This window comes from Phascolarctos cinereus, unplaced genomic scaffold (genome assembly GCF_003287225.1).
Source record: "Phascolarctos cinereus isolate Bilbo 61053 unplaced genomic scaffold, phaCin_HiC Scaffold_2;HRSCAF=192, whole genome shotgun sequence".
NCBI classification, from domain to species: domain Eukaryota; kingdom Metazoa; phylum Chordata; class Mammalia; order Diprotodontia; family Phascolarctidae; genus Phascolarctos; species Phascolarctos cinereus.
In genome coordinates this window covers 160,078,188-160,093,322 of record NW_027555625.1, presented here as the reverse complement: position 1 = coordinate 160,093,322, position 15,135 = coordinate 160,078,188, and positions in this window count along the sequence as shown.

Genomic DNA, 15,135 nt, shown 5'->3' with positions numbered 1-15,135 from the left:
TTTGCAATAAATGGGTGAAAAAGCATTTACTAAGTAATTACTATGTATGGGAACTGTGCTAAGTGCTAGAGATACAAATGAAAAAAAAATCCAGATAGTCCTTACCCCTCAGCGAGCTAATTAATAGGATAAGAGTAACACATATAGGGAAGTAGTGGCCAGGGAGAAATGTTTTGGACAGGGATGCTGATTGGAGTTATAGGACAATAGATTGACAATCCATAAATTGGTTTTCTGGCTTGAAAATCAGTCTCTGGGAATTGTCTTTAGGTGAACCAGTTCCCCAAGACCTGTTTACCCTTGGAGGAAAACAGAAAATTGTTCAGATCCCACAAGGCTGAGAACCAGACCCTGATGCAGAGTTGACCACAAGTATGAGGCACTTCTAAATATCCAACCCTTTAATATTTCTACCCCCTGGTTTTATCCTCATAGCAATCTGCTAATAGCTCCTAATTAAAGGACTAAGAGATACTTTGAAAAGGTTGGTTGAATTGACTTGTGGGCCCAGCATCCTGTTAAAGGCTATGGAAGGTGAGAAAGGAGAACAAAATGTGACCCTGGCCCTACAGGTACTCATAACCTATTTAGTAGGATACAACTTCCCATAATTAGAGAACTAGACAAGACTAATTATAACCAAGTGCCTCGTTTTCCTCATCTGTAAAATGAGGGGCAGGTGGCTAGTATTTCAATTTTTTTTCAATTTTTTTTTTTTTAGGCAACTGGGGTTAAGTGACTTGCCAGGGTCACATAGCTAGGAAATGTCAAGTGTTTGGTCTGAGGGTAGATTTGAACTCAGGTCCTCCTGACTTCAGGGCCAGTGCTCTATCCTCTGTGCCACCTAGCTGCCCCTGGTGGCTAGTATTTCAATAGTGTTCCAGCAGGAGAAAGAGATCCCAAGCTGGCCCCTCTCCCAAGCTCCCAGTTCAGAGAAAGGCATTCCCTGGAGGTGGGCAGATTGCCTATCAGTGTTTCTTCTCCTTAACAAGTTTCCATCTAGGTTCAGCCAAAACTCTAGAGCAAAGAATTCTCCAATCCTAAATTCTACCAACAGGAATACTGATAATGAAGTGCTTTCACTAATTGATAACCCAATAGGCTAGAGCTCTTTATGTGTGTGCGTATATGTGTATACACACACAAACATATACACACACATATAACACACACTGTTCTGTGCAACTGAGGCTTTGCCCTACAGGGCTAAAAATTTAGAAAGTATTGACCCACTTGAAGTCTGTTGGCATTGTTCAAACAGCTGAGCTTTGCACCTCATTAGTAAAAGACTTAAGATAGGAAGTTACGAGCTGATATATGCCCTTCTTCCCCCAAGAAGAGGACATCCCAGGTAGGTTCATCCCTGCCTGGCCTAGATCTTGGGTAGCCAGCCTCCTTAGAAGTTGCCTTCTGGAGAGTATCTACTACTTCCTTATTATTTAAGAGAGTGTTTTGTGCCACTTATTTCAAGAGTAAAAACGGTCTTTACAGGTCAGGTAGCATAGGACACCAGTACATGTGGCCCCTGTCCCAAAACAAAGCCTACCCTGGAACTTTGACCATTCAAGGATGAAGAGATCTGGGCATCAAAAATTCAATCATGCATTTCTGCAGAGATTTTAAAAAAGAAAATATTTTCCCTTCATTGTAGATACTTCCTTTTGTCCAAGTGAGGTAAAAATTACTCTGCAAGATAGCATATAATAAGCATTCCTCTGATTCCACAAATTTTTTTTGTTGAGATTTTAAGGGGCAGCTAGGTGGCGCAGTGGATAGAGCACCAGCCCTGAAGTCAGGAGGACCTGAGTTCAAATGTGACCTCAGATCAGTCACTTGACACTTGCTAGCTGTGTGACCCTGGGCAAGTCACTTAACCCCAATTGCCCCCCAAAAATATATTTTAATAGCCATTATCTAGAGGACCAACCCTTGTGGAGAAGGGGCCAGTTTATAGCAGTTCTTTCTGTGGTGGCAAAGAATTAAAAATTGAGGGGATGCCCATCAGTTGGGGAATGGCTAAACAAGGTGTGCTTTATCATTATAATGGAATACTGCTGTGCAATAAGAAATGACAAGCAGGCAGATTTCAGAAAAACTGGAAAGACTTGTACAAACTGATGCAGAGTGAAATGAGCAGAAGCAGGAAAACATTGTACTTGGTAACAACAACATTGTGTGATGATCAACTATGAATGACTCAGCGCTTCCCAACAACACAGTGATCCAAGATAATTACAAAGGCCTCAAGATGGAAAATGCCATCTACATCCAGATAAAGAACTGATAGACTCTGAATGGAGATCAAAGCATATTTTTTTTGCTTACTTTTTTTGTGGGGTTTTTTTCCTTTTGGTCCGTTTTTTCTTTCATACCTGTGACTAACATGGAAACATGTTTTACACGACTGCATATATATAACCTATATCAAATTGCTTATCATTTTTGGAAAAGGGGAGGGGAGGGGAGGGGAGGGAGGAAGAAAATTTTGAAACTCAAAATCCTGTAAAAATGAATGCCAAAAATGTCTGTATATATAATTGGGAAAAAATAAAATACTATTATATGAAGAAGAATGGGCCAGCCACCCCAGCTACTCCCCACTAATGGCCAGCCTTGCTAAAACTGGGCAAAGAGAAGAGACAGGACGTGGCATGTTTCTGGCAAGTCAAACTATCACCATCAGCTTGACAGCCATCTCACCTTAGACCCTGACGGAGATAGCCCAAGATCCTGAGCTCAAAACACAAGGAATGGCAGTGTTCTATCCAGCCCTGCATCCCCACCCCAGACCACCAGACTTGCTTCCAGCCTGTCCCCCAACAGCCATCATCTAAGGAATCAACCATTGTGAAGATGCGACCTGGCAACTACTGCAACTGTGCTGCAGCCCCCTCCTCCCCAGCAGCACAGCTCCTGAAGACTACGAAAAGAAAGTTCTCAACTCTAAAGTCCTTGGCATTCTCAAGTAGTTGAACGTTATGATGGATTTAATTTTTAACGTGGAAATAACATCAAGGAAGTTACATCACCATCATTTGCCACGGCCTTCTAAGGACCATGAGCCTTTCTATGTTACTTGTAGTTCGTAGTTACTTCCAGCTTACTTGTAACTCATATGTATCATCTCCCCTTATTAGAATGTAATGAAAAAAAACCCCAAGAGACAGTGTTTCCAGGTAATTAATAATCAATTTATTAATTAGACTAGCTTGTAATCAATAAATTGATGGTCTGTGGTTTCTCATGTAACCAAAGATGCCAAGGGAAACTGAAATGCCTTAAATCCCTTCTGAAAGAGAACTCCCCTGACTCAGCTCTGATTGGTGGACATTTAATGAGGAGGTGGATAAAAGTCTTCAGCTCCTCCTGCTGATAACGTGGCTTGATCCTGAGACTCAGCAGCCTGAAGGCATCTGGGCAGAGGAATCCGTTTCCATCTGTACCTCTCAGGCTAGTTTTCTCCTTCAAGAGCTAGGTTTCCCTAAACTCTAACGGGGGGGGGGGGGGGGGGGGGGGGGGGGGGGGGGGGGGGGCGGATCAAGGACAGGAGGTCCTTCCCCCAGGCAAAGGCTCACCCAGACTGGATTCTGCTTATACTCCGCAGAAATTAGGTTTCTCATTTGGGTGGGGTCCCTACCCAACCTAGTTAATGAGCACGTGTCTTTAGGGGTTAGGAGTAATCTCATCACTCAGCCTTGCCCTTCGAGACTGACTAACCTTTTCCGGAGTTGGGCCTTAACAGAAATAGGAGGAAAAGGGTGGATCACAAATTAATAATTATTTATTGATATAATAGTATAATATTAATTTCCCTCAGAATGTGAGCTCTTTGAGAGCAGGAGCTGCCTTGCTTTTCAGTTTGTATTGTCAACTTTAGCCCAGTGCTTTGCACATGATAAAGCACTTGATAAATGCTTTCTCATTCATTCATTTATTGATTATGATAACAATGGCTATTATTATGTGGTTGTATAATATGTAACAATATTGCATAATTATATGATATGACAATGGACTGGTATTAGTGTCTCCATTTGACAAGGGAGGGATAACTCATCTGATTGGTGATTAAAAAAAAAAACTAAGGAATTTTGGTTTTATCAAGAAAATTATAATCTTCCCCTCTGGTTCACTGAAGTTTTGCCAAAACCAGCAATTTCCTAAACCATGTTTTTTCTTCTTCAAAGGAAAGCAACAAACATGTTTCTAATCAGGACTGGTGTGACCATTTTACCAAGGGGTATGTGAGATCCCAGATGTGTGGTCTTCCTTGGAATCTATCTAAAATGTTAACACTAACTAGCATCTCTATCTGCTATGGACCTCCACATCTCTTGCATCTATCTTCCTTTCTCCATTCACACACTCATTATTCAACTTCAGGATTCATTGCCTTCATTGCCATATCTTCCTCTCTCTCAGAGCACTCCCAGCTTCCATTCTCTCCTCTCTCCAATCCGTCTCCCATAAGACTACCAAAATAATCTTCTAAAGTATAATTTCTTAGTGCCAGTATCCTTTTGAAGATATTTCACATTACTTCCCTTCATGAATTCTACCTTCCAGCCAAACTGACTTGTTTGCTGTTCTATGGATTCAGCATTCTATTTCCCTCAATGCAATTCAATACCTAGGAGGCAGCTAGGTGACACAGTGGACAGAGCTCTGGACCTGGAGTCAGGAAAAATCTGAGTACAAATCCAGCCTTAGATATTTACTAGCCATGAGACCCTGGGCAAGTCATTCAACTAGTTTGACTTGGTTTCCTCAACTGTAAAATGGGAATAATAATAGCATCTACCTCATAAGGTATTTGTGAGAATTACATGAAATAATACTCATAAAAATGCTTTGCACAGTGCCTGGCACATAATAGGTGCTATATAAATGCTTATTCCCATTCCTTTCCCTACTTGGTCCAGCCATTGTGCTAGGCAGTCCTAGAGACACAAACAGAATAAAACAGTTCTTGATCTATTGAGGAGATACAAGGTACATACAGATTAATAAATACAGAATATATACAAAGTAGCATGGAGGAAGCACAAACAATAGCAGGGATCAGGAAAGGCTGCATGTAGGAAGTGGCACCCAGGCTTAACCTTGAAGGGAGCCAGGGATTCCAAGAGGTGGAGGTGAGGCAGGAGGATGTTCCAGACATGGGAGACTGCCTATCCAAAGGGACAAAGGCTAAGTATATGGAATGTTATCTGCAAGTAAATCATCAGACCAAAAGGAAAGGAAGGAAGAAATAAGCATTTATAAAGTACCTACTATGTGCCAGGCACTGTACTGAGTGCTGTACAAATATTATCTCATTCGATCCTCATAAAAACCTTGGGAGGTAGGTGCTATTATTATCACTATTTAACACATGAAAAAACTGAGGCAGACAGAAGTTAAATGACTTGCCCAGGGTCAATGTTGGAGGCTGCATTTGAACTCAAGTCTTCCTGACTCCCAGTCCAGCACATGTGACACTGTGACCCCTAGCTGCCTCACATAGTATGTGTGGGGGGAATAGTAAGTAATCAACCTAGAAAGATGGGCTAGTTCCAGGTTGTGAAGGGATTTCAAAGCCAAGTAGAAAAAGTTTATATTTTATTTTGAGAATTTTAGGTAACCAGTTGGAGAAGGGAAAGACTAGAGGCAGGGAGGCTAATTTGAGGCTATTCCAATAGTCCAAGTGAGACAGAAGTGGGCAAATGCGAAAGAAGTTATTATAGAGATAGGATCAATAAGATTTGCCAACTGCTGCATATGAGAAGCGAAAACGACTGAGGATTTGAATCTGGAAGAATGGTGGTGCCTTTAACAAAAAGAAATAGGGAGCATTAGGAAGAGGGATGGGTTTCAGGGAAAAGATAATAAGTTAGGTTTTGGTCACAATGAGTTTGAGATTCCAAGATGATGTTTAGCAGGCAGAGAGGCTGGACTAAAACTCAAAGTTTGGATATGGGGATTTCTGGGTTCATTTGTATATAAAGGATAATTGAGGCAGTGGATGAGATAGGATAGAGAAGAGAGGAGAGGGAAGAGGAAAAAGGGAGGAAGAGAAGAGGGGAGGAGGGAACAGGAGAGTCCAGCATCTTTAGGGTATGCTCTCCCAGCATCTTTAGGGTACCCCTCCCCGTAAAAGGAGAGTAATATGAATAATGATCCTGCAGAGGAGACTGAGAGGAAGAGTCAAACAGGAAGAAGAAGAAGAAAAGAGGGAGAGTAGTATCATGAATGGCCAAGGAAGAGAGATCATCCAGGAGGAGGGGGTATCAATATTATAAAAAACTGCCAAGAAGTCAAGAAGTATAATGACCTAGAAAAGGCCAGTGGATTTCAACAATTAAAAGCTCATTGGTCACTTTGTGGAGAAAGAAGTTGCAATTCAGTTCTGAACTTAGAATTTAGAGCACAAGGGAGTTAGGAAGTGGGTAGAGTGGAAGGAAGTGAAGAATAGACAGCTTTTTACAGGAATCTGAACATGAAAGGAAGGACAGGTATAAGGCAAGAGCATGAGGGGGTAGAAGGGTCAAGTAAGGGTTTTTTGGTTTTTTTAGGCAATTGGGGTTAAGTGACTTGCCCAGGGTCACACAGCTAGTGTCAAGTGTTTGGTCTGAGGCCGGATTTGAACTCAGGTCCTCCTGACTTCAGGGCCAGTGCTCTATCCACTGCGACACCTAGCTGCCCCTGAAGTGAAGGTTTTTTGAAGATGGTCAGCATTGGACATGTTTGTACGTACCAGAAAAGGAGCCAGTGGATTAAGAAAGGGATTGAAGATCTGAAAAACAGAAGGGAGGATTGAAGAGGCAAGACTGAGATGGAGGTTCAGAATCAGTAAACAGATAGGATAACATCAATACTCTATTACTGAAAAAGTTCCAATATCCCACTTGCAACTGCAGAAACTGCTACATAAAAAATCATAAAACAACACACAACTTAAAGGCATTCAACTTGTGTCATTTACATAAAAAATGCAGAATTAATTCACCACACTGCACCACAGCGCCCCCTGGCGCTGGCTTGGCTGAGAATAGGGAGGGGAGGGTTTAGGGCTCTCCGAATTCTGTCTGTAATTTGCTTTTTCTCCTCATCAAGGATTCCTAGGCCAGCCTATGGCACAGCTGGCAGACGCCTGAGGCAAAGGAGCTCAGCCATGAAATGATCCTCAAAGTTGAGCAGCTGCCTTGAAGTGCTATCCTTTCCTCTGGAAACCTCTCCAAGCGTGGTGGACCAGGTCCTGCGGCTTGGTGCTACTCTCTGTTCCATAAAGGGAGGTTTGCTCTGTGATAAAAAAAAAAAAATCCTAAACAAAAGCTGCCCAGGGAAATGTAGGGCTGTACCAACGTCACCATCACCCTCTCCCCACTCCCTCCATGGACTACTGGGAGTTTTCTGAGTGGGGTCCCCACCTGTTTCCCAGACCTAGGACGTTTATGCATTGAAAGAGTGGGAGTGAAGTGGAGCGAGAGGGATGCAGAACAAAATCCGTTCTTTTTAATGGAACTTTAAAAGGGGCCTCCCTGGAGTTTCGAGCAGAGCAGGCTCTCAGACTGGTCCCAGAACAGACTTCACACTCTATAGCTGTATTTGCTGTCAGCGGGTCAGCTAGGAGAGGCCTCAGGCCTGGGTGGGTTTACTGGAGGTTGATGGCCCTCTGCAGGCTCCCTAGGAGTCAACATCCACAACTTGGCTGCTGGGAAGTGACCCCCAACCTCATAATTCTCCCTGTCCTCCTCCTTATCTCTCCAATAGGGGAACAACAGGTTTTCTGCTTCCTGGGTTTTCCTCTGAGGAAGAACAGCTGTGGCTTGAAGCAGACCAGCTCTCCTTCTCCTCAGGCCCCTCTACTCCAGAACACCTGCTGCTCTGATAGCTCTTGGGAGTATGAACAGCTGGCTCATCTCCATATTCTGATGACTAGGGGAGGTGCCTGAGGAGTTAACTGGGACTCACTCCCTTAAAACCCTTTGAATTTCCCAATGAATATGCCCCCCATTAAAACTACAACTCCACTGGGGCTGCTGAGCTGCTGGTACTTTAGGGACACCTGGGAGCAGCTGGTGAGGGGAAGACATGGTGACAAAAGCCCCATTGGAAAATACCTACTATGCACAATTCCTTACCCCCCAACACCCCACCTCTACCCTTCCTTCCTGCCAGGGCTGCTCACACTGCCCTTGGGGGACCTGTTTCCCCCTCAAGGCTGCCCTTGCTGTTCACTGTAAGCTTTCACTCTTACAAAGATGTTTACCTTAATGTTCTCTGTGGCTTGAAGGAGGGGGATAGGATGGAGAGGTAGAGACGTAACATGGTTTGCTCCAGATCCCATACCTCCCGTGCAAGCCATTTGGGTCTAAGAGGTAAAATGAGAGTGTGCCTACAGAAACCATATTCTCTGAAACAAAAAATTGGGACTGACAAAGGGTCTTCCTTTTGCAAACATTCATTCAAAGTGCTCTTACTTGAGGGGTAGCATGGTGTGGTGGATTGAGAACTAACCTTGGAATCAAGAAAATCTGGGTTCAAATCCTGCCTCTGACATTGGCCAAATGGCCCTAGCTGAGTGATTTCTCAATGCCGAAGGCAATTCTCAAAGATTATAAGGTGCTTTATATAAGCACCTGGTGTAGCAGGTGCTTGTCTGCACTCATACAGGGACTTTTCTCAGCCAGGAGCACTCTATCAATGAAATCACAGTTGCGGTCCAAGAAAAAAAAATGTTCTTTCTTTTCTGGAAATTGGAAGGAAGGGAGGGAGGGAAGAAGGGAGGGAGGAAGGAAGGAAATAAGCATTTATTAAGGACCAACTATATGTCAGGTATTTTATTATTTTCTCTTATCCCCATAACAACCCTGAAAGGTTGGTGCTATTATTATTCCCATTTTACAGTTGAGGAAACTGAGGGAGACAGGTTAAGTGACTTTCCCAGGGTTACACAGTTAGTATCCAAGGCCAAATCTGAACTCAGATCTTCCAGACTCTAGATCCATCTCTCTGTCCACTGTACCACCTAACTTAGAAGACACTAGTTTAGAAAGTCTACAATGTCCAGTCACCCTAGTATTCCTAATAGGGTCTTCTATAGGGTCTTCTCTCAACCAGAGCAGGTCCAAGGAATTTGGGGTATTCTGGGTTTTAATGTTACACTTCAAAGTATTTTCACATACACAATAGTCTCATGAACAGGAAAAAGCAAATATGCTTAGGCTCATTTGACAGATGGTGAATCTAAGACTTGGACAAGTTAAGTGACTTGCATAGGATAACACGGTTAGTATCAGAGACAAGATTAAAATGCAGGTCTCCTAATGCCCCTTACTCTATCACCAATCCACATGGGAATGTTGGCTCATAGGATTATATATTTAGAGCTGGAAAAGGGACCTTAGGGATCACCTGGTCTAAAATACTCTTTAGCAGATGAAGAAACTGAGGCCCCAAGACAATTGATTTCTCCACATGTAGCACTCCTACCACTAAATCATGTTACCTTTGTTCTCATAGATAGATACTTTTGTTCTCTGGCATGTTGTAGATTCCTTTTCCTGCCTACCCTGTATTACCATCCTGGGCTGCTGGACCAGGTGAGGGAGAGGGGCAGGGGAAAGATGGAGGAGGCACCTGGGAGAGTGGGGAATGAAATTTCAAGTCTACATGACAGGGGCAATGGAACAGCTCTCTTTCCTAGGCAGGGCAGCAAGGTCTGCTGGGCCTAGGGCCACTCCCTGCTCCCTTTGTCTCCACATCCTATTACTTATCACTGTGAAAAGGGAGCAGGTAACTGTCTTACACACAGTGTGCTTATCCCATTGTGGGGGTGAAGAGAGCAACCTACTTGAATAGCATTATCAGAGAAATTCAGAAATGCTTGGATGGCTAGATAAATAGATTATCTGCCTGTCAGACAGGTAATTAAAGAAATAGCCAGAAGTTTTTTTCTTTAGACCTTCCTAAATCTTTGTACTCTCCAAATGAAGGGAACAGATGCAATCTGAGACTCTTGGAACAATGCTGGGGTAGCATCCAGTCCAATTCAAACAGTGAATTTGAAATCAAACCACCCTTCATTTCACTAGCTACATTTATGTGCAAATATACATTCTGCCAGACCCAAGACACCCTTTCCAGGAATGGGATGTGTGGATGATGATAACGACTGACAGGCATGAGCTGCCATGAAAAAAGGCTAGAAATGGGCTGGTAGGCAGAGAAAGCAAAAATAACAAGAGAAGCAGGAAATGGGCAGGAAAAAAAAATCACAGAAATTTAGAGATGGCCGGGATCTGCGTCACCATCAAGTTCAAGCCATTCATTTTAGAGATGAAGACCTTGAGGACCAAGTTTAAGTGACTTATCCAAGGTCATACAGCTAGCTAAGGCTGAACTGGGACTACAAACTCAATTCTCTTAACCAATGAAGCACCCTTCCTACCATAACATGCCAGCATACCAGGTCCTATAAAAAATCATGGAAAGTGCTTACTAAAGAATGAGCCATGTCAACTAACTAATCAATTCATGAGCATGTCTATTACTGAGTATCTGTAGTATGTGAATGAGGATAATGTGATTTTCTCAGCCTGGGGAAACTCCCCCAATGCAAATGACCATATCACTTTGTAGCTAAATCCTGAGGTGTGGAGAGTTGAAGTAGTTTGCCCAAGATTCCATAACTAATAAGTACCTAAGACCAGACAGGAACCCAGATCAGCCTGATCCCAAGTCCAGAATTCTATCCTCTATGTTAGGCTATCTCTTATAGTCTGTAAATATGTATGAACACATGTATGATTATAGTAATAATAGCTAGCCTGGGAAATTGATGCCATTATTATCCCCATTTTACAGATGAGAAAACAGATAAACAGGGTTAGGTAACTTGCCCACCTAGTAAGTGTCTGAAGCTGTATTGGAACTCAGGTCTGCCTGACTCCCAGCCTCGTACTCTATCTACTGCACCATCTAGCTGCCTAGAAGACATAAAGAATGGTTTGCCATTTCCTTCTCCAGTTCATTTTACAGATGAGGAAACTGAAGCAAACAGGGTTAAGTGACTTGTCCAGGATCACACAGCTGGTAAGTGTCTGAAGCTGAATTTAGATCTCCTGGACCCCAGGCTCAGCTGTGCTAACTAGCATACCATATATATGTATGTATGGTATATGATGTATGGTGTATACATGTATACATATATATATATATATAATGATAACTCACATTTATATAGAGCTTTAAGTTTACAAAGCATTTTTCTTGCAACAACCCTGTGAGGTTACATTTCAAGTATTAAAATCATTCCTGTTTACAGAAACTGAATAAATTAAGGCTAAAAGAAATCAAGTCAGTCATCCCAATTTACACAGTTACCTCTAAGAGGCAGAGCTGGCATGTAAAGGCAGATCTCCTGTTATTCCCTCTCCCACTGTGGTTCCCAACCCAGGAGCTGAGGACCCCTGGGGCTGTAGCCGAGTTATTTGGAGGAGTCCCTTCCATTAAAATGACTCAGTGTAGCAAAGAAGCAGGCCATGAATAAGGTCTCACGCATCTGTGCAATATTATTTTTCAAACATATGTAGATGCTGTCAAAATTAATGAAATACTAATTTATTTAAAAGCACTGATGAATTCACATCAGCTTTTCTGTCATTATGCATTTTCTCAGTTAATAATAGCTCATACATATGTAGCTCAATCCATCAATCAACAACCATTTATTAAGTGCTTATTATGTGCCAAGTATTACTCTAATAATTCTTAGAAAGGCGAAAACAACCCTTACCCTCAAGGAGCTTATATTCTAATGTGGGAGATAATACACAAACAACTAGGTCCATATCAGATACAAATAGAGAAAGTAACCTTAGAGGGAAAGACTTTCATCTAGAGAAACTGATAATATCAGGAGTACTATAATCCCCATGTTACAGCTATGCAGGCTGAGGCTTTTGAAATTCAAATGATTTTGCAATCATGCCGCTAGGAAGTCTATGAAGAAGGATTCAAGTCCAGGTTTCCTGACTTCAGGGCCAGAATATCATACACATAACTTTTTAACAGAACAACAAATATTAAGAATAAAATTATTACTATGGGGCAAGGGAGAAATCCTTAACATTTTTTAATATAAGAAAAGAGTAATAAGACCACAGATTTAGAGTTAGGAAGGTCATTAGAAATCATCTAGTCCAATTCCTCATTTTACAAATGAGGAAATGAAGCCAAGAGAAGTTAAGTGACTATACTCACACGGGTATAAAGTGCCAAAACTGAGGTTCAAATCTAGTTCTTCTGACTTTAAACCCAGCAGTTTTTCCATTATACCATACAGGTTGGGAACCCACGTACTGCCTCAGGACACCAACAAAGAATAAAAGAAGGTCCTGTCCTCCAGAAGTTGACAATTAGGTAACAACAACAACAACAACAATAATAATAACTCACATTTGCACAGTGCTGAAGGGCTTGCAAAGTATATTCTTCAAAACAACTCACTGAGGTAGATACTATACATCTTATTATGTACCCCTTTTACAGATGAGATAATTGAGGCTCAGAAAAGATTTGCCTAACATCCCACAGTTGAAAGAGTTAAAGGAGAGGTTTTAACCTGTTTTTGCTGTCCCCAGCACTTTTTCAACTATTATAGTACAATACAATATATGAAACAAACAATATCCTAGGCAAATAGCATGACAAAAACTTACATGAAAACACCTGGGATTATTTCAGCAACAACAAACTGTAATAGCTCATAACTGTATAGAGCTTTCAGGTTTACAAAGCACTTTACATACTGTGACTTTTAAAAGTTTGAGATGTAGTTTCTGGGTAATTAATCATGTAATTAATGATGCTAGCATTTTATTAATAAAAGGGTCAGTGACATTCCCAAATGCCAAAGACAATCACGGTGGCCATGGCTTATACGCCTTTGCAGAAGTGGGTATTCCAGAGGGTGGCAATCCACTCTGATTGGTTAACAATTAATGATAGGTGGACCTATTTCAATAAGGAGCTGGGAGAGTGACATCATGTCACTCTTGGACAAAGAGACTACCTCTATACTCAGACTACCTACAGCCTTGGGCAACCTAGACTGAAGATCTAGCTCTGCCCAAATAAGTTTGAGTGGAACACCTTTTAGATTAGAAGTCTGCTCTAGTTGGATGGAGTAGCAATACCCAGAATGAGGAGAATGTTAATTCTATCTTCCATCAGCCCTTTCCTTGAGAGAGTGGGCTTTGGACAAGGAAACAGGACAGGGGAAAAAGCTCTGGTCTCCCCAATTTTAATAATTGGCTATTAATACAAAAGAGAAATAATAATTCATCTCAATACATACATATATAAGTATCATATATGGATATATAATATACATACTTTAAAATCTCATTTGATCATCACAACAACCCTGTGAGGGCGTTGCTATTATTAATGTCTTCATTTTATAGATGAGGAAACAGCTAACGAAGTATCTGAGGAAAGATCTGAACTCAGGTCTTTCTTCCCCCATTAGAGTATGAGCTCCTTGAGAGCAAGGACTATCTTTTGCCTTTCATAATATCTCCAGTATTTAGTACAGTGCCTGACACGTAGTAGGAGTTTAATCAATGTTTATTGACTGACTGGCTCCAAATCCCGCAATCTATCCACTATGCCATCTAGCTATCTCCTGTGCTAGGTACTTTGGGTGACACTAATCAGGCAATCATTCAACAAGCATTGATTAAGCCCCTACTATGTGCCAGATATTGTGCCAAGTGCTGGGGATACAAAGGAAGGGAAAAGACATTCTGTTCTCTCAAGGAGTTCACAGTCTAACAGGGGAGACAACTTGCAAACAATCATGCATAGAGCAAGCAGGATACAGGATAATTAAGAAAGGTTTCTCTACAAAGCAGAATTTTATCTGGAACTTGAAGGAAGCCAGGGAAGCCAGGAGGTGGAGATGAGAAGGGAGAGAATTCCAGGCATGGGGGGAGAGCCGGTGAAAATGCCTGGAGTCCGGAGATAGAGTGCCTTGTTGCAGGAACAGCAAGGATGCCAGTGTCACTGGATTATAGGATACAAGGGGTGAGTAGTGTGCAAGATTAGAAAAGTAGAAGAAGACTAGGTTATGAAGGCCTTTGAATGGCACAGGATTTCATATCTGATCATGGGAAACAGAGAGCCACTGTAGTTAACTGAATGGGGAGGAAAAGAGGTCATGTGGTCAAGCCCACACTTTAGAAAGATAAACTCTTTGACAGCAGAGCTGAGGATGGACGAGAGTGGGGAGAGACTCTCGGCAAGCAGACGAACCAGCAGGCCATTGGAATAGTCAAGATGGGAGATGATGAGGGTCTGCACCAAGGTGAAAGCAGTGTCAGGAGAGAAAGGGGTGTATCAAGAGATGTTTGGAAAGTAAACTAGACAGGACTTAAGCAGTTATTTTGTATTATAGAATGTGAGCTCCCTGAGCACGGCCAGCTCCTCATAATAGCATTTTCCATGCCATACGAGTAATAGGCTCTTAATAAATGCTTGTTGGATTGATTGACCAGTTAGAAATCAATCACATTTGCGTGCATATCTTATTGTAATTAACACCACAGACATAGAAAATTCTTTTTTATTAGCTTTTTCCAGTTCTTGCGTAGTCCTGGCTCATTTTCTTTCCTGCGACAGCCATGAAAATGGCATTAGAACCAAAACTAACAACCCTGTCTGAATATTTCAGTTTTGTAGAGCCAAGAAGGGAGTTTCTAAAATCCTATATAAACAACATCAAAATCCATCTATTCACATTCATTTTTCCCTCCCAAACCACTAAACTAGCATCGAACTCCTAGATCTAGAAACTAAAAAGATGAACCTGGAAAAACCAACCTCACTCTTTAGCAAGCAATAGTGAACTTTTAAAAATATCTTTTCAGCTCAGCAAATAAATTGCTTTTAAATTCCATACTATCAGGACTAATGTGGCTGAAGGTAAACCTGGCCTGCTGGGATCATTTGAAAGGTGATTATTATTTACATGTTAAATCTTCCTTCTATAAAAAGGAGTTTATAAAAGGTAGCTGAACTCAAAAAAAAAAGCAATGATTAATCTTGATCCTAGAGGACAGATAATGAAACATACCTCCTGCCTCTGAG